Source organism: Callospermophilus lateralis, chromosome 8 (genome assembly GCF_048772815.1).
Source record: "Callospermophilus lateralis isolate mCalLat2 chromosome 8, mCalLat2.hap1, whole genome shotgun sequence".
Lineage (NCBI taxonomy): Eukaryota > Metazoa > Chordata > Mammalia > Rodentia > Sciuridae > Callospermophilus > Callospermophilus lateralis.
Genome location: NC_135312.1, coordinates 109,348,818 through 109,369,596, shown reverse-complemented (window position 1 = coordinate 109,369,596; position 20,779 = coordinate 109,348,818). Strand labels below are relative to the sequence as shown.

General features: G+C 33.7%; 1 protein-coding gene across 3 annotated transcripts in view; it reads right to left on the bottom strand.

The window, feature by feature from the left end:
• Positions 1-20,779, bottom strand: part of Pdgfc (platelet derived growth factor C) — a 203,503-nt gene that overhangs the window by 97,915 nt on the left and 84,809 nt on the right. Inside the window, exon 2 of one of the 3 annotated variants that reach the window (XM_076864464.2) lies at positions 760-820. The exons of the other annotated variants lie outside the window; for them this stretch is intronic. The gene's annotated coding sequence lies outside the window, so the exon portion shown is untranslated. The remainder of the gene's footprint in view (positions 1-759; positions 821-20,779) is intronic. 3 annotated transcript variants of the gene reach the window in all.

Below are 20,779 nucleotides of genomic sequence, written 5' to 3'. Positions count from 1 at the left end.
AAGTGAACCAGTGCAATTTCAGAAGATTTCTAATGAGCAAGCAAAATACCAAATTCAAAAAAAAAAATACTGATATAAATACGTACTAAGGCTTACTCATCAATTAACAAGAAAGTTTTATTTGTCACTTATTTTTGAAAATATTTTTTAACTTGTAGATGGACAGAATACCTTTATTTTATTTATTTATTTATTTTTAGGCAGGGCTGAGGATCAAACCCAGTGCTTCACACATACTTGGCAAGCACTCTACCACTGAGCCACAACCCCAGCCCATTATTTGGCACTTTCAGCCAAACAAAAATACTAATGAATTAACAATGGAAAAGTACCAGAGAAACACCAGAATAATAAATTACAGCTCAATAAAGAAATGTATCTTTACTCTCTCAACAGTCAAAATAATTTGTTAGGTAAAGTCATATTTAACATGTCAGAGAATTTCAGGAAATGAGAACATATGTATAGGCATTCCAGCAAGCATACTGCAGTCTGAAGACTATCAGGGATATTGTGAGAGTAGCACTTGAGCCTTGGAATGACTAGACAGAAGTTGGGAAGAGCAAAGACTAACAGCCAACATCAAAGAAGGTGTTCAGGTCTCCACTTGTTTGTATTAGAGCTACAGGTAAGAACATTATTCCACCTAAAGAGATTCTCTTGCTTGCTTTAAGATGGCTTGTATCAATCTTAGTTATAGTAGAGTGTAATGAGACACGTTTTTTAAAAAAAATTTAAAAGAACATATGTTTTGCTTACCTTTTAAATGTTCTTTCTCCTCTTTTCTATGCCAGTCCAGATGCTTGGGTATAGTTCCTCCCTGCCAGTAGATGGAGATAGTAAAATTGAGTCTTTTGGTGACCTTAGATCCTAATCTAGGTGGTTCAGAATCTTCAATGTCAGATTTGGGTGGTAAAAAAAAATAATTGGAATGATGGAAAAAGACACATAAAGCTCGTAAAAATAGCTGAGTCTGTGAAATGAACCTATATTATTGGTCATTTGTACTATTCTTTACAGGAGAGGTTCTTGGCTGGCATAGAAAAAAATAAAAGAAAGAGCATTATTTGGTATACAATCCCTTGACTCTTCCTAGATCTTCCTACTCTTCCTAGATCTTGCTCATTCACTCAAGTAACATCCATTGAGTATCAAATCAAAACTACAAGTAGTGACCAGATACTTTCATGTACATTATCTAATTCATGTTTTTAATAAGACTGTGTAGCATTTGATATCCTTTATTTTTTTCCCCCGAAACTGTGTATTTTAAAGTTCCATATGGTGAGCTGGCTCCTGTGTGCCAACTTTCTGAAGTCCTCCTGATGGTCAAGATTCTCAGATTTAGGCAAAAACAGCTTCCTCTTTTTATTGCTAAAGGGACCTTCAAGTTGGAAACTCATTTGCTAGTGATAAAAAGTGGTTTTGTTTTATTTTGTTTCAAATTAATACAAGTCCTCCAACAGCTTTGCAGGAAGAAATTTAAAAAGTTAAAGTGCAGTCATTTTGAAGAGATTAAATGGATTTCCAGAAATACAACTGGATTCAGGAATAGAGCTGTATGAAAAAAAAATGTTTTGTTGTTTAAGGACTGCACACTGCATACATTAAAATGCATGATTGCTGATAATGACTCAATAAAAGAATAAAATTATTATCATTTTCAAAAGCTAATGGAAGTACACCTAAATACCTCTTGAAGATGATAAGAAGCAAACGAAAAACATTCCACACTGAATTGAAAACTGAAGAAATTAAGAAATAATTGCTTCCATTTTTCTCATTCAGTTCAGTAAAGCCATTGAATTTTCATAAAAACATAATTTGTGCTTCTTCTTTATTCCAAAACTTAGTTTAAATCTCAACATTGCTTGTAGTCATGGTCTGTGACTTGGTTTCAACACAACATGTTTTTGGAAAATATAGGCATTACAGAACTAACTGAGAATAATACTAATTTGTTCAAGAATTACATTATTCATGTAAAAGTACTCTTATAACAGTACCCAAATCATTCTGCCCAGATGCATATACTAATATTTAATTATCCCAGTTATTCTTATAATGAATTTTTGATTGTAAAACTCTTGATTATAGAAAAGATTTCATTTCAACTATTACAACTTTAAAAACTAAAAGTACTGAGCAGATACTTCTCAGAAGAAGATACATGAATTTTCAACAAATATGCAAATTAAAACTATACTGAGATTTCATCTCACCCCAATCAGAATGACAATTATCAAGAATACAAATAACAATAAATGTTGGTGAGGATGTGAAGAGAAAGCTACACTCATACATTGCTGGTGGGAACGCAAATTGGTGTAACTACTCTGGAAAACAGTATGAAGATTCCCCAAAAAAACTAGGAATAGAACCACATTTGATTGTTACCCTACTTCTCAGCTTATACCCAAAGGATTTAAGATCCGCACACTACAAGTAACACAACCACATCAATTTTATTGCAGCACAATTTACAATAGCTAAGCTGTGGAACCAACCTAGATACCCTTCAATAGATGAATGAATAAAGAAAATATGGTATATATAGTAATACAATGGAGTATTACTCACATAAAGAAAAATGACTTCATGACACTTGCCTGTAAATGGATGGATATGGAGACTATCATGCTAAGTGAAATAAGCCAGTCCCAAAAGCCAAAGGTCAAATATTTTCAGAAATATATGGAACCTAATCCATCACAATATAGAGGAAGAGGGGAAGAACAGATATGCAGTAGATTAGACAAAGGAGAATGAAAGAAAGGGAAGGGGAATGGGAAAAGAAAAGACAGTGGAATGAATCTGACATAATATTCCTGTGTACATACATAAATACACCATTGTGAATCCCACCATTGTGAATATCCTTAAGAATGGAATACTAATTAGAATAAGATATATTCTATATTTGAATATCAAAATGAATTCTGCTGCCATGTATAACAAAAAAGAATGAATAAAATTTTAAAATTTTAAAAATACATATCATTTAAAAAACTAAAAGTAGCACATATACTTTTTTCCCTATGAAAATAGAGCGAGGCATCACAATAAGTAGGGTATCCATACAATTTCTTATCCAAATCAAAACATTTTTAACAATGAAAGAGAATATTACTAATTGTGTCAGAGCAAGAGAGATGATCAACTTCAATTCCCAGAATCTGTAACACATGATTATCCTAATGACAAAAGATAGCATTAACCTCCAATCCAAAGCTCGTGGGTCTCATTGCTATCTGTTCTCTTTGTACTTCATCACACTACTTAGGACATCGTTCAACTTAGAAATCTACTAGATTGATTCACAAGCATGTTTTCCTGTTTGCATCCTGATCAACTTACCACTGGGAAATGCATTTTCCTTGTTTTCAGAAACATGGTAATATCCATTATATTTACAGTACTTTTTCAAAATAGTTTAAAACAACAAGGACCCTAACAACTCTTTCTCTTTAATTGTTTTTCATTTTGTTGTTTGTGAGATCTGTCCAATATTACCAATCAAGAGGAGACATTTTCCCCAATTATTATCAATTTACTGGATTCTGATTTTCTTCTCATGGCTGGATCAAGAGTTAACTCTACTTACAAGGTTCACGTTGTTCCAGAATTTAATACTCTCTAAAAAGAGGTTAATTTAGAGAAGGCAAGTAATCACTTAAAAATATTTAAAATGTGTAATAATATGGAGAAATGAACTATACTAAATGACCAATATGATTCTGCAACCTGTACACTTGCTAAATATTTCTTGATTGGCTTAACTAAAAATTTCACCCACTGACATAAAAAAATTTTGATAGATATTATATGGGTTTATTCTTGGAGTATTGTTGCCTTATGAGAGTTATTTTTATTGTTGTTGTTGTAATCATTTTTGTTTTTCTGCCTTAAAAAGAACAAATAAAGATCCTCCACATTGCATTTAAAAAGACACCAGCAACCTATTTTGATGACATAAAATCTGTCCAAATGAAACAGAGTTATGTGAAATTCTTGTCTGGAATACTTCAACATGATTTACAAAATCTCCAAAATACGACTTCCAACAACTGCGATATTCCATCTAATAAAAATCATATTCAGAAAAGAAATTTTTCTTTCATTTCTGAAATCAGAAATCAAGTGTTTGTTTTAAAAATAAAATCTCCACTGTCTTAACCAGACTCAGGAACCACATATATATACTACTAATAAATGATAAGCCTGGGATTTTCTCTTCGTGATTGTCTTCCTTCCACATTTCCAAGATCAAAACTTGGAGGAGATAGCCTGATGCTTTTATTTTTCTATGCCAGATGTGAGTTATAAAAGGTAATGTTTAGAACTGGTTTTAAGTGCTGTGGTATGGTTGGATAATACAGTAGCACCATTATGGTAAAGAGCATGCCAGCAGGATGACCTAGACAGAGGAACATAATAATGTAGGAAGCTTTTGAGACAAAAACAAACCTTAACGTGATTTGCTAAATAATGTCTGTAATCCTCTGTTCCTTTATAATTGCTCCAATTATAAAACTAACCTTCAAAACTCCTCAAGTATGCTAAACTTCTGAACCAACTATTTAAAAACAAAAGCCATTTTCTGATCCTTTTAAAGGAATGGCTTGACAAACCCTTGAGAATCTGATGAAAGGTATGGATGCTCAAACCAGAAAATTATATACCTAAATATATACTCTCATAGTTTTCACACAGTAGCATACAATTTCAGACTATTCACCCAACCCCCGGAAGCCATCTATTAACCCTTTTATCTATGAAATTACAGTGAAAATGCTTTCTTCAAAAATAACATGGCAATTATAAAGCAAAACAAACAATGAGTTTTCTGCTCCAGGAAAGAAGAGCTATGTGGCATTTGAGGGATTTTGTTTTTTGATTTTGATTTTTTGTTGTTGTTGTTCAATTCTGAGAATTGATCCAAGGGCCTCAGGTATGCTAGGCAAATAAATGCTCTACTACTGAGCCACATGCCCGGCCCTAATTGATATTTGAAAATACACACAACACACACACACACACACACACAATTTTTTTTATTTTTTTATAATTGTAGATAGACAGCATGCCTTTATTTTATTCATTTTTGTATGCAGTGCTAAGGATCAAACCCAGTACCTCACACATACTAGGCAAGTGCTCTGCCACTAAGCCACATCCCAAACCCCTCATACAATTTTTATACAAAACAATGACCATGCACACACTTCCAATGCAACTGTTTAAAAATATTTAATATACTGTCAGGAAAACTGTATCTCCAATGTGTAATATGTAACAATCTAATAATTCTCTGCAGTCATTAATTAAAAAAAAAATCCAGGGCTGGGGATGTGGCTCAAGCAGTAACGCGCTCACCTGGCATGCGCAGGGCTCTGGGTTCGATACTCAGCACCAAATAAAATAAAACAAAAATGTTGTGTCCACCGAAAACTGAAAAATAATAAATAAAAATAAATTCTCTCTCTCTCTCTTAAAAAAAAAAAAATCCGGTTGAGGGTTTACCTCAGTTCTAGAGCATGTATTTATGCACAAGAACCCAGTTTAAATCTAAGAACTAAAACCCAGATCCCCACTAAAAAGTTAACTTTTGAAGAGAAATGTTAAAGATTTGTTATCAAGAAATGTTTACATAAAAGCATATAGTAGATCATTCAAATGTACCCTTATATTTCAATAATGATTCATTTACTAACTTCCCTGAATTTCACAGCATGCTATCTGTTTGAGTACAACAGAAAAGGTAAGCAATACACAAATTTTCAGGGACTGATTTCATAATTGGTTTCTATTAATGAACCAACCACCAGCAAGCAATTGGGAAATAAGAGTTACAGATTCTCTTAATGGTTTTATTTGACTGGGTCATATGGCACCACTTGGGAAATCATTCCTATTTAAGATACTCAACAGAACTGCACCCTCTTAATGCCTGGAGTTGGTTTTTCTCCAAAATTCTGTCCTCTTTTTATCATCTCAAAGTACTTCCTGGATTCAAATTCATATCTTTCACAAGCATATGCTCTTTTAAATCTACAGCAGTAGCTCAGAACTTTCTTCCAAGTCACAGTTGCATTCCCAGGTGTCTCACTAAAATTCAGTACATGCTATTTCAAACTCATGACCTTTATGAGCTCTACCTCCTCCTCTGCTTTATTTTTTAATTTCCACATGTGGATTCACCATTTCACAAGCCAGTTAGCCTCAAAAATCTGATCCATTTCACTATCCTTTACGACAGTGTTGCCATTGTAACATGATTGAGAAAATTTTTAAGTTAAACATAAACAAACACATGGTTAATACGCAATACATATTTATTGTTGTTGCAATTGTCTTCATTGTAAAATTATTCAACTTGCTCATATTGTAATTTTTTTCTAATAAATCTTCAGTTTTCCAGTCCTTTAACCCAGTAGTTTTGTCATTTAAAAATTGCAACACCATATTTGCATACTATTTGGACATATCTATGAGCTAAACAAAACTATGTTAAAATGAACAGATAATCTCATACTTTTTAAAGAATCAATTTAGGAAGTAAAAAAATATTTCATCAAATGAACTTGTTCATGTCTGTTCTTACTAAATTTGTGAGTGGAAAAAATTTACAGAAAGGCTGGTTCTGCTTTGTCTTTTATTCTTTAAACTGGGTGAAATTTTGCCATGCATACACTAAGGGTTAAAATTAACACATTCTGATTGTGAGTCTTTTCTAATTAAAAAATATAGACCTTGGGGCTGGAGTTGTGACTCAGCAGTAGAGCACTGGCCTGGGATGTGCAAGGTGATGAGTTTGATCCTCAGTACCACATAAAAATAAATAAATAAAATAAAGGTATTGTGAAAAAAAAATATAGACCTTGCATGATGCAAAAAGGCATTCTTTAACATTTGAACTCTTAATGTTTTAAAAAATTTCTGATTATGTTATGAATTATGATTTATTTGACTTATTTTCCTATATGAATAGCCAATATTCTATCATTTATTATACATTCAGATTTTCCTCATTCTGTCTCATATCTGAATGCATCAAACATGTGAATAAATTTTTAGCCTCTCTGTAACTTTTTCTTGCACAAAAATACACTGCTTAATTATAATCAGACTCAATACATTGGCTACTAATGTCCCTCTTTCTTTCTGGCAGTGCTGGGGATTGAACCCAGAGACTTCTGAATACTAAAATACTAAATACTACAGCTGCCTGGCCCTTGAGTTTTCTATATCATTGAACAGAGTTTCTGATCAAGTTCCATGAATTCTGCAAGGATTTCATTGTAGTTATACTTTATAAAATCACTTAGAAAGATTTTACATAACTATAGTATTAAATTCTCTCACCAGTAAACATGACATCACTTTGTCCCTTTGTTTACATTTTATGTAATCTTTTTCCTTCTATTACTACTTGAGTAACTCCAAATGCAGTTACTGAAAATAAAGGGGCTTAGCATAAAACTATGTATAACAATCGATGAGCAATGGCAATCCATTGGGCCCTGCCAACTGGGAAACACTAATGCCAGATTTGGGACAATATTCCAACCTCAGTTCCAAGGGTATGAATAAAACAGATGGATAGTGGAAAAAAGTAACTACTGCTATATACTTTGAAACTCTCAAACGTTAAACTTTTCTAAATATTGGTTGCCTCACCCTGAATTTAAAAGCTATTACCCTAGTTTAATTCACATTTACAGCCTTTAAGAATTCTCTAGCTACTATTTTCTTAAATTTTAATTGTTTTCACAAAAATCTTACATCTCTTCTTTGAAAGGGTATAAATTTTTCAGTGGTTATTAATAAGATCTTCTTATCATTATATTTAGTATGGGAGTCTGCCCATTAAATTTAGCATTTCCTTAGTACTCAGAACTCTGAAATTACCTTGTAGAACACAGGGAGGATTTATTCTTCTTTCCAGAAAGTAAATTCCTTGAACTCAGATCCCGTCTGTCTTGTTTATTACTATATTACCAGCAACTAGAGTACATTGCCCATAGGGGGTACAGAACATATACCTGTTGAATTAATACATTTCTATTTATCTAATGATATGGCTTAAATATAACTACATAAATAGAGTTTGTCTTAACAGCTTTATGACTTTGTAATCCTCTTATCCAATAAGAGGATACCAAAGAGAAGTGAGATTGTAGCCAGGAGTCATTAATAAAATAGAAGACTCTGCTCACAGAAATGATTGACTTGCTTCCCTATGCATGTCTCTTCTATCCATTTCTTCTTTACTTCTATGTGTTTATTACCCTTTAATGTCTTTTTTAATTCTTATTTTACTTTAGTAAAATGTATTACCAAAGGAATTTCATTAGAAATAAAGCTTAAAGTGTTTTGGCACAGACAATATTTCCTGGTGTTATAAAACTACAAGGCTGAGGTGAGCTTAAGGAAATATTTTTGTCTTAAGTCTTGAATGAAAAGATGAGCACATGACATTATATTATCTTCCACTTCTAAGAAGCTTTCCTTTCAGGTCTACCGTTTCTGTGAAACTAGCTCCTCCCTATAATCGGCTTGAACAATGTATTATCCGTGCTTTTATCTTTTTCACCTATGAATAAAATTGATATTATAAAGTTGCTTCCACAAGGCTTATTAATCCAAATATTTTTAATGAAATATGGGATGAATGCTTCAAAAGAATACTCAATCCTAAACAGTTGATACCTAAACACCACAAAGATTAAGAATCCTTTTAATACAAAGCCATTTCCTAAGGGCGACTAAGTGACTCTCACCAGTACATGTCTATGCAGTTTTACAAAGTTTATCCCAATTTTAATACAATTTGTCTATCAGTTCTTACTATATTTATACAACCAAAAAAACCCACGCTTTGTAAAAGTGTTTAAGTTTCATTAAAGAAACTCTACAAAGAAAAAAGTTAAAGTCAAAAAAAATAATGGAGAACATTAAATGCTGAGTGGTCTGAAATACTCCATGTAGAGGGTAAATCCTATGGGCAAAGAGGATATTCACATGCAGGAACCTTTTGTGAGTGCAGAGTCTGGTGCAAAAACCAAGTGGGAAAGGCCATAAGCCCGGTATTCCTTCCTATTAACTGCTCAGTTTGTAGCAGCAGCTGCAACTTCTCTTAAGTAGATGCCAACAGAAGGCTTTTAATCGGCTTATGATGGAAAGTGCATTAAGAAGCTCCCTGAAAACATTAGCATTAAAATATTTTCCTGGGAAAGACTCTGACCAAGAAAACAAACAAGCAATCACAAGGACCTAGTAAGTCTAACCAAACAGTATATTATTTTGAGTTTTGATTCACAAATTTGATTGAAGATAAGCAATGATGCAGTTCTAATCAAAAAGCTGTAATAAATGTAGAAATTCTCCATGGGTGAATGGGTCATGTGTAAAAGACTCCATCCATCCATTACCACTCTCAGGTATTTAAAGGCCTTCCATCATTTTTGCTAAATATGTACGTGTTTATGTGTTTATGTATGAACTAAATATAAAATGTGCTTAAAATACATCTAACTCAAATTAGTTAAGATACACTTATGAAAACAAATTTTTAAGGAGAATATAGTTTAAAATATACTGTTTAAATACTTCAGGGCTGAGCTTATATAAAACTATGTTTAAAATAATATTCCAGATTAGAGTCTGTAAATGATTTATAAGTTATGGGGCAGAGTGTTATATTTAAACATTCTTGTAAACATGCATTAGAATACCAGCCATGTTTTATGATGGAAAGGTAAAAGTGTATTGGCTTTATTGATGTAATGCTAATAATTCTGCACTACTGCCTATTATAGAACTCTGAAGGCTACTTCTGGAATGGTTTGTCTTTTTTATTATTATTATTTTGTTTTCATTGTAGATGGACACAATACCTTTAATTTATTTATTTATTTGTATGTGGTGCTGAGGATCGAACTCAGTGCCTCACATGTGCTTGGCGAGCACTCCACTGCTGAGCCACAACTCCAGCCCTCAAAAAGGTTTTTCTAATAAATGTATACTTTTAAAGTTCCTAAAAATTCAGTGGCCAATTTTAAATAAACAATGTTAACAAATTAGCACAAATAAGTTAACAAAAAAAAAAAGAAAAAAGAAATCTAAAAGAAAAAAGTGAAACTTTTTATAAATGACCAGATGCAATATAAGATTATTAAAATTCTAATTTACCATATGAGTTAAATACTTTCATTTATTTTTATGTGATGCTCAGGATTGAACCCAGTGACTCACCCATGCTAGACAAGCACTCTACCACTGAGCTACAACCCCAGCCCCCAATATGTGTTAAAAATAATAGTTTTGCTCACTCTGATTAAACCACAACAGTCAGAATTGCTCCCATTTGCTGCACTTGCCACTTTATATATGATAGTAGGATAACCTATTGAAATTTACATATGTACACACATATACATGCAAATGCACACATATCAATAAACCCAAATTCCAAACAATATGGCATAGGTAATAATTTCTGTGGAACCAAACAATGAGTCTATGGCATGAAAAAAAAAAACAAGACTAGATCTTCTGATCAAAAAATAAATAAATAAATAAATAATGGATTAAGGACATGTTGTCAACAACACAACCATTAGCAAACATTACTGATGCACTCTGATTAGAATACATTGTTGATTCAAGATTTCAAAGGGCCACCCAGAGTCTTCGGCACAGAGTACTGCTCCCATGGACCATAATGCTCATTTAAATACATCTCCTTTAAATGCCTAAGACATTTTTCTCAACTAAAGTTTATAGGTGTTTCCTTTTTTTAATTGAAAGATATGTTTATGTTTCATCTCCCTAACTAGCTTGTAAATTACTTAAGGCTACAAAGTATGTCTTTTTATTTAAATAATTTTTATTAAAATATCATTCCATGTTAATGCAACTGAATACAGAATCTCAAAGGACTTGATCTTTAAAAAATAGTGCTTTCACAAAAAATAAGCATTTGAGTATGTAGACATTTTAGAACTGTTCTGAATTTAAAAATTCATCTGTACTTATAGAATTTTTGTTAAAAATTCTTGCATTTAAAAAGAATGCATACATATATACTGCTAAATGCATAACAAGATTACAAAATACATAAAACATTTCTCTGTTTTTTATATATCCCTACTTCCAAGACTAGTGTTTTCACCTATTTTTTACTCTCAATATTAGGAGCTCATTAGCAATAGGCTTATCGCCAACTTCCAAATGATTATGAAAGCCAAGTTCCTTCTAGGCTACTGGGTTCAGAATCCTGGTTCTGGAGCTCTGTCTCTAACAGTGAATAATTATAACATTTTTGTTCTTAGTGTGACTATAGGTAATAATAAAAAATATGTTTTTTAACAGTTGATCATTCACTTTATGGATATTAAATATATATATATATATGTGTGTGTGTATATATATATATATATATATGTACATATATATGTCATATTTTGTTTCCATGTACATTCTCCACGTCTTTCTTTTAAAATCCATTTATTTAAGAAAAAAGGCTCTCAATGTAAGGAAACATATTTTGAGAAAAATACTACAAATGTATACAACTTTGGTGAAAGTGTACAATGCAAAGTTATGAGTTTAGGATACAGGCTCAAAGATCCATGAGGATGGAAGCAAGGCTGATTTATTCACTGTGTTAATCCTCAGCACAGTCTCAATTTATGCTTTCAGTAATTTTTTGATGAAAAAAATGTAACTGATACACAACAAAAAAAAATGAAAAACAATAGCTTTCAACAACAAAGAAATCCTCTATGCAAAGCTATTAAAAGACTATTAATGTCTAAGTGCACTAAAGATCTCCTTACTCACTAAAGGGTCTGCTACTATCATAAGTCAGCTTCATCCAAGAATCATAGCTATGAAACAAATTTGGTGTTTATTGCAATATATGCCTTTATCATCCTTTATAGCAGTTCTTCTCAGGACATTAATATGACATTGGAGGTGTTATGTGGCCAAACACTAGACTAAACCTTCCATGCTAAAAGGAAAATGGGCAAGCTAACAGCCTATTTGGATGTGAGGTGTCCCCCAAAAGCTCATGTGTGAGATAACACAAGAAAGTTCAGAGGAGAAATGATTAGGTATAAGGGTCTGATAATCCCCTGTTAGGGATTACCTGAGTAGTAATTGAAGTGGTAGGATATGGCTGGAGGAGGTGGGCCTTTGGTATATATATTTTGTATCTGGTGAGTGGAGTCTTGCTCTGCTTGCTGATCATCACACTAGCTGTTTCGCTCTGCCACACTCTTCTGCCATGATGTTCTGCCTCACTTCGAGCCCCCAGGAATGAAGCCTGCTGTCTCTGGATTGAGACCTCTGAAACCATGAGTACCAAAATAAACTTTTCCTCCTCTAAAGTTGTTTCTTGTTGGGTCTTTTAGTCACAGCAGCAAAAAGGTTAACTAAGACAGAGCTCTTTGAACTTTTACTCATGACATCAAATTGTGAGACGGTCACAAAATGGGATGGATCATAGCAAAATACAGCTGTGATTTTTTTGTTTTGTTTTATATTTATACTTTAGTTTTCGGTAGACACAATATCTTTATTCAATGTGGTGCTGAGGATAGAACCCAGTGCCCCGCATGCCAGGCAAGTGCGCTACTGCTTGAGCCACATCCCCAGCCCCAGCTGTGAATTTTATAGTTAATAAATTGACAACTACAACTAAGGAAACAAAAGCAATATATACCATAAAATGTTCTCAAAGAATAAGTTAAAATACTATAGATCATAAGTTCTGTATCAACATTTATTTGAATGCTTTCATCATTTATTAAATAGCTAACTTTGAGGACTCAAGCACAAAAGAGGCTTAGTTTAAGAGTCCTTAGTGGTTTCTAAGATAAACCCTGGGAAATGATGAAAACCATAATTTAATTGAAACCCATTATTAGCAAGACACTTCTTACATTCTGGACAAAATTTCTACAGATGGCAAAGTCAATGCTGCTAAAATTAAAAAAAAAAAAAAAAATCCACCAGCAGCCTATCTATGATTCAGCTCAAGAAACAAGAAATCCAGTGCATCTGGAAAAGTCCAGGAAGATACTAACATCTTTGCCTCAACTGCCGCTTAGGCCAGACACCGGGTTTACACCAGATGAAATGAATGTTTCTCTCTATTTTGTAAATTATTTTTAAATGGTCAGAGAACTATTTTCCAGCCTCTCATGTGTATCACAATTCTAACATTGCAGTTACCAGAAAATAAGAAGGGAAAAAAAGAAGAAGAAGAAGAAGAAGAAAGGGAAGATAATGGAGAAACTGCAGTGCAGAAGGTATACCTACAAGTTGACCATAGTGCATGGGGTACATTGGGAAACCCCCAGATAACCGCACAGGGCAGGACTTGCAGATGTCTCCAATGCCCTCAGAGTAGGAGTAACCAGAATCAGAGACAAAAGAAACTAATAATATCCCAACATCATTTCACATGATGGGAGACATTGGGAATCTGGCTGAGTCTATGCTTATCAACCTTCACTCTAAACACAACATTGAGAAGAGAATGTGACACTCATTAAGGTAGATGTTGAGCCATTCAAAGAAATTCCTGCTATTTGCCAGTACAAACCAGGTGGCACCAGATGTCTCTTCATTCAAACAAGGTAAATAGTAAATACGGAGACTATGAAAGAAAAACCACCACACAAGCAAAAGGCAATTGGATCCTGACAAATCAGAGGAAAAAATATCTATCTTAAAAGAGATTTAGCACAGAGAGTGGAAAAAACAATTTTAAGACTGTTTTATATTATCAAAAAAAATACAGAGGAACCAATTATCTTGAGATGGAGAGAAGTTAATAGAAAGAGAATACACAGAAACATGATTCAAACCAAGAATGATTGGTGCTGCTGAGGAAGAAAACATGAGTTCAAACAAACAGAATCAAAGGCAAAAGCCACACACAATACAAAATACTGACCTGAGAATACAGGCAAAATGGGTCCCTGGGCCCTCAGGAACTTACTAAAAGAAGATCTACTCCTACTTACTTCTTTGCAATGCTTTAAATTAGAAAAAATGGGAGGAGGCAAGATTCTCCTTTAAGAAACAAAACTAACCCAAATAAGAGGCTGTTATTGTTGTCATTAAAGACAACTCATGAATATTCCAAGCCAGATGTGGTGCATGCCTCTATTCCCAGTGGCTTGGGGGGGCTAAAGCAGGAGGATTGCTAGTTCAAAGTCAGCCTCAGCAACTTAGCAAGAACCTGTCTCTGAATAAAAAAATTTAAGAAGGCTGAGGCTGTAGCTTAGTGTTCAAGCGCTCCTGACTTCAATCTCTGATACCAAAAAAAAAAAAAAGAAGAAGAAGAAACTAAGGGTGTTTCCTTCTTAGAAAAAATTGCCTGACTATTCATTCTAATGAATGAGAAGAAATACTACCACTAGCAATACTAGCTAATCTGTACCAAGCACTCATTGGGCATTAGATGAGTTCAAAACTTCAGGTTACTTACTCTGTCAAATCTTCCCAACACACCTTGTAACAGGTGCTATTTAATCACCCATTTTACGGATACGAAAACTGAACCATGGAGAATTACAAAGGACTATGTGGATAGGGTTAATGTGCTGCAAAATAATACTGAGAAACCCAATTAAAGCTTTGGTAATTGCTAAAGTCTTTGTCACCAGTGTTTCTGCTTATTTCTCCTTTACTTCCCTGTCGAGTTCTTTAAGTAGATTATAACATCAGTTCCTTTTTCAGAATTCTGGTGAGAATTTTGGAATAGTAAGTGTTTGAATCTACAACTTTATGTTACTTTTCTTCATTTTACCTTGTGTGAAAAAAGTAGCTTTACTAAAGTTACTTAATATCAGATATTTGCCTCTTGTTATTAGCTTATTTTATTTATTGCAATGCCATCAAAGAAAAAAACAGCAATATGTATCTTCAATGAACAAACCAAATCTATGTGTACTCAGCTTTTCAATAGTCAGAAAAATACATAATCCAAAAAGGAGCAATCCATGTGTCTAAACCTTTCAAATTAATAATTTCAACATCACTTAACTATATTGTTTCTACATATCTAAGTACTGTACAGAGTAGAGTAAATCACTGCTTTTCTTAAATCCAAATTTACTCATGACAAATTTTAAGTGGCACATTCAAATGACCATAACTAAATAATTCAAAGTCAATTATGAATTTATAATAGGATAAGTAAGGCCTATAATAGGATAATTATTTCTTCCTTCTTGACTCCATTCCAAATCTTGCAAAAGCTATTAGTACATTAAATCAAGTATCAGCTGAGCAAATAAATATGCAAAGCATTGTTTGGGAGACTACGGTAGTTAAAATATGAATTGCCATTTCCTAGGAATGTACAATCAGGAAGTGAGGTGAGGCATAATATACTACCTTATATTTTTATTTAATAACATCTAAATGACTTATACAGACATTAAAGGATCAGGGAATTTGGAAGAGACAAAAGGGAAATTAAATGGAATATGCATCCTCTTCTCAAATTATGCTTTTGGGAATTCCTAGCCAATTTCCAACCCTCCTGTTGACTACGTCCCATTTTTTTCCCTCAATTAACTCCATTCATCCTTTAAATCACAACACAAATATCATTTCCCTCATTTACCATGTTAGGATAGGCCCCCGCAACCTGCTCCTCTCACATGCTGTCTTTGTCTTCCAAAGCACATTTAATTAATAAATTCAACTAAGCAGTCATTTGTTGTTTGTCTACTTAAATGCCTAAATTCCATATTCCAGGGTTTTCTCAGGGCTTTGTACATGTAGCACATTTAACAAGCATTGTTGAATTTAGTCAATGGAAGCAAGGATGTCCTATAGACAGATGGCTATCTGGTACTGAGATGTAGGATTCAGAACTTGAAAAAAGAAAAGATAAAAGAGATGCGTCCCAGAAGGCATGAGCAAGAATCAGAGAAGTCCTGTTTCCAATAATTTTGTGCTTATAACCAAAAATGCAAATAACCAAAATATGACAGACAAAATCTTATGAGAGGGCTGGGGATGTGGCTCAAGTGGTAGTGCACTCGCCTGGCATGCATGTGGCCTGGGTTCGATCCTCAGCACCACATACAAACAAAGATGTTGTGTCCGAAAACTAAAAAAATAAAATAAAATAAAATTCTCTCTTTCTCTCTCTCTCTCTCTCTCTCTCTCTCTCTCTCTTTAAAACAAAAATCTTATGAGAGATAACATTCACCTGGAAATGATTAAAAATTATCACAAGTAGTTCAAGTGTTATTCCTTTGCTCACAAACAGGAATGCCTCGACATTGCAAAATGAAGTATTCAAAAATTTTCCTTCTTCTATTTACAGATTTTTTTCACCAGTCTATAAGTTCCATCTCCAAGTCCAATCAATAATATACTTACAGAATAAGGGCTTTGGAATTAGGGACCAACGTCTTCTACTAGAAGGTCTGTGTCTAGTTTGCATTGTTCTTCCAAAGGACTTACATGTTTCTTGGCATCTTATGGTCTGAAATATGCATGATTATAAATATTCCAAACTATTTGCTGAATACATCATGACTATTTTAGTTAAGATCCCTGAGACTCAATTATCTACTCTATCAATGTGGATAATATCAGTCGCTTCATAGGATAACTGATGCACTGAATATGCTAAGAAAATGAGTTCCCACTGTCTCCATCCTCCTTCCTTTTGGAAGTTTCTTCACTGCTTTGGAAAAACTCAATGGGTCAGCATAGTGGTGCATGCCCCAAATCCCAGTGACTCTGGAGGCTAAGGAAAAGGGATCACAAGTTTGAGGTCCTAAGCACTTAGTGAAACCCTGTCTTTTTTTCGTTTTATGAAAAAATAAAAAGGGCTGTGGATGTGGCTCAGCAGTAAAGTACCCCTGGGTTCAACCCCCAATTTTAAAAAAAAAAGAAAGGAATAAAACAAAAGAAAAAAATTAACCCTTAAATCAACAACCTCTCTTGGAAAATCACATCAAGGAATGGTTTCTTCCTGCTGATGGATAAGAGTAAATAATTAATTTATGTTATCCTAAGAGGGGTATTCTGAAAGACTGATCTCCAGGTTTACAGATAACAAAAATGAGCTACCAGGAAATGGAATCAGTCAGTCAATCCTAGACAGTAAAAGCAGAAGCAGCAAAGCCAAATTGAGAAAGCAAAGCATTTTATATTTCAGTTCTTTGTTGTTTCTCCTAAGTTGCTTACTTAAAAGCATTTCTCCCACTCCCTTTAGTAAAAAGCCTAACGGTGACAACAACACAAAAATAAATTCTCCAAGAATCCCCAAAACCCTCAGACAAGTGCATGTCACCAGCATACATATCAATCATGAAAAGACCTGATTGGAGTTTTTAAAACTTTATACAAACAATGGAGCATTTTCTTCAACTTCCAGAATTCTAAAACATGATTTATGGACATTTCCTAGCTACTGAAAGAATGTTCAGATTCTACTGTTTTGGGTTTTCAATAACAACACACTATTTTTTCTTTCCTGAAATATGCATTGAGTCTTTCAAAGTCTTTATTAATCTGCAAAGTAAAATTATCAATTACTTTTTGATCATGAATTTCCAGGCATACATTCCAGGATGAATTTTTATACCTAAGATGGTAAATCTCCTAAACCTTATGTATCCTGCTGTTTTCTTATTCCAAAACTGAAACAAGATATTGTTAAGAAATCTGCACTTTAATTTTTCTAAACTTAGAAAGCTGAGTCTTCTAAGTTTGGAGTTCATTATTTACCTTTTAAGCCCTTGAAGACAATTCTAAATAAAGAATCTTCTGAGCAAAATGTTTTAAGGAAAATAAAGACCAAAAACCTTAGCATAATTTCCTCCCTAACTCAAAGAAGTCAAAATAATACAAAAATATAATTGATCACATAATCCATTTAATGCAAATAAGTAGAACGATATTGAGGCACTTATCCTTAAGTGTGTATTTAATGCCCTAACTATAAGATAACCTAAGAAAGATTTCAGAAGTATATTGGGAAATAGTTAAAATCACTATCTGAAATACATAAGCAGAGAACAATGCTAATACACACCACGTGTTAACATTACCAATTACAGAAAACTGCATGTTGATAAGAATTACTCTCCCTTCTTATAAATGGTTATTCTATTCAATGTCAACCTTTTCTCTAAAAATAAGCAACATTAAATTTTGAAACAGATTTTTCTAAAACCATTTTAGGCACATGGTCAAATGAATTACTACTGTCCTATTAGCTGCTTCACCTGTCAAGTTCCACAATAAAATTGAGAAAATGCCATTCATTAACTCTGAAGTTACATTGAGTCACTCATAATCATCATTCATTTCTTTTTTTTTTCCTTTGGTGGTGGTGATGTTGGGGTGGGGGCTGGGGATTGAACTCAGGGGCACTAGCACACTGAGCCACATCTCCCCTCCCATTTTGTATTTTATTTAGGAACAGGGTATCACCGAATTGCTTAGTGCCTTGCTTTTGCTGAGGCTGGCTTTGAACTAGAGATCCTCCTGCCTCAGCCACTGAAACTGCTGGGATTACAGGCATGTACCACTTTGCCCAGCTTCATCATTCATTTCTGAGCACTTTTCTGAACATGTCCTTGTCTAGATCCATCTCTTCTGCATGCTTTTCTATATTGCTATGTTGTTTTATTACTTCATAATATTGCACAGTTAGTTGAACAGGACCTTAGAAATCATCAGATCCAACTGTGGTAATTTACAAATGATACTTGACTACAATCAATGCAAATATTGGATCAAAGTCATCAGAGTTTTATGAGTACAGAAACTGAAAATGCACCCAAGTGATCCTTGAGAGTCATATTCCCACATCTCACTCCAGCTTGCTATCTGACCTTCTATTTCTCATGATTACTTCTGCCTATCCCCAAAATGATAAAGGATAAACCTGAGGCAGGAGCTCTGTTAACTCTTTTTTTGTGGAAGACCTAAACTCATGTAAGCCCTTATGGATTCCTTAACAGATTACAGCTCCCATTTATAACATGCAGAAAATAACAAATTAACTAAAATACTGCCAGAGACCATTCACTAATACACATTAATGAATTACAGCAATCTTATGTTATTTCCTTAAAGTTTTTTCTTGATAAAGACATTGTGATGATCTGGGATTGTTTTTCTTTCTCTCTCAATGTTTAAAAAGAAGAGGGGGGTGGAGTTTATCCAAACCATTATTTTCCAAACTTTTATTTCAACTAAGTAAAAATTTAATTAACATCATCATCATACCTGCAGGGGGTCCTTCAGGGATGCTGTGTTCCTTTTCAGCTCTCACTTTAGCTGAAAGTATTCATCCTTAATCCATGCACACCCTCAAGAGAAGGGTCTCTGTTGGCAAACAATGTTCCACCAATCTTGCGAATGAACTTAGGCATTTCTACTTCCATAGGCCATTTAGAATTAATTCACTCTGATTTTCAGCATTAGAATTAAAGGCAAGTGTTCTATTGCTTTGAGGATCCCTTCACTTGTTTCAGTTCATGTTCTGCTATGGACGGTGTCCAAACAGAAAAGCTAAACCAAATCTGGAGGGAAGTCTGAAGATCACAAACTGCCAGGGTGGCTTGTGTCTTCTCAATGAATTTGGGAAGGGTACTTCCCATCATCTTCCTGGAATTCTTTCCTTCCCAGCTTGAATGAAAAAAATTTTGTAAGGCCAAGCACAGGGTTGAATCCTAGTCAAAGGAACAAGAAACACATCACATACCCCGACACCAAAGATTGTGGGAAAGGCTTTCTATTGTTTCCAAGGTCATCATGCAGAAACTCAGAGGGCTAGCGATAAAGACTGTACCTTTTCCTTGGAGTGCCCTGCCACTAACACAGCAAGCAGGCCCTGGATTGAGAGACAGTTACATTCTGCCAGACTACAGAAAATCTGACTCACAGAGCGAAGCTTCTGGCGATTTCTCTTTCTAATAGATAACACCTTCAATAGTCAAGTACCCAGATTCAAAGGAGTAAAATAGTCACCACAGAGAAAGAAAACAATTCCAGATCATCAAAACAGTCTGCCAATTCATACTTTATATGTGAAAGATACAGAAGTAAAAGGAAGAAGAAATTTCAATATTTTTGTATTATATTTGTTAACATTATTTTCTAACATTTTATTCTAAGCATTTGTATACTGACTTACTAATGACTTATGAAAATGAAAAGAGGAAATTTAATATTTAATTCAAAACACACTGTGAAATTAATTTGTTTATATCCAAACACACCCATAACATATACCCACTAGGAAACTAGCTCAATGGAAAGCATTTTATTGCATATACAAATAATTAATGGATATGTGACTATCTTATGACAGATCATGTTTTCAACCCTCTGTACCAACAAGTTTCAGTAATGATACATATATAACTTGGTGTCCAGTCAATTACATTCTATTTCTAAATCCATAAACAAACTGATAAACTCAATTCTTATTGTGGTATATCACCCACTTTTACCCATTAGCTTGTTTTTCTTGTTTTATAAAATAAGTTATAGAATAACTATAACTTTTATTAGTTTTCCATCTTTAGTACTATTATTTCAACTTATAATTTCCTGCCTCTCATCAAAATTCAGTCTTGGCACTGCAGAATGGGATCCTTAATATAATAAGTTATACTCCATGTATGTATAATATGTCAAAATATACTCTACTGCTATGCATAGCTAAAAAGACGAAATTAAAAATTCAGTTTGGCATTCAGAAAGAAATACACAT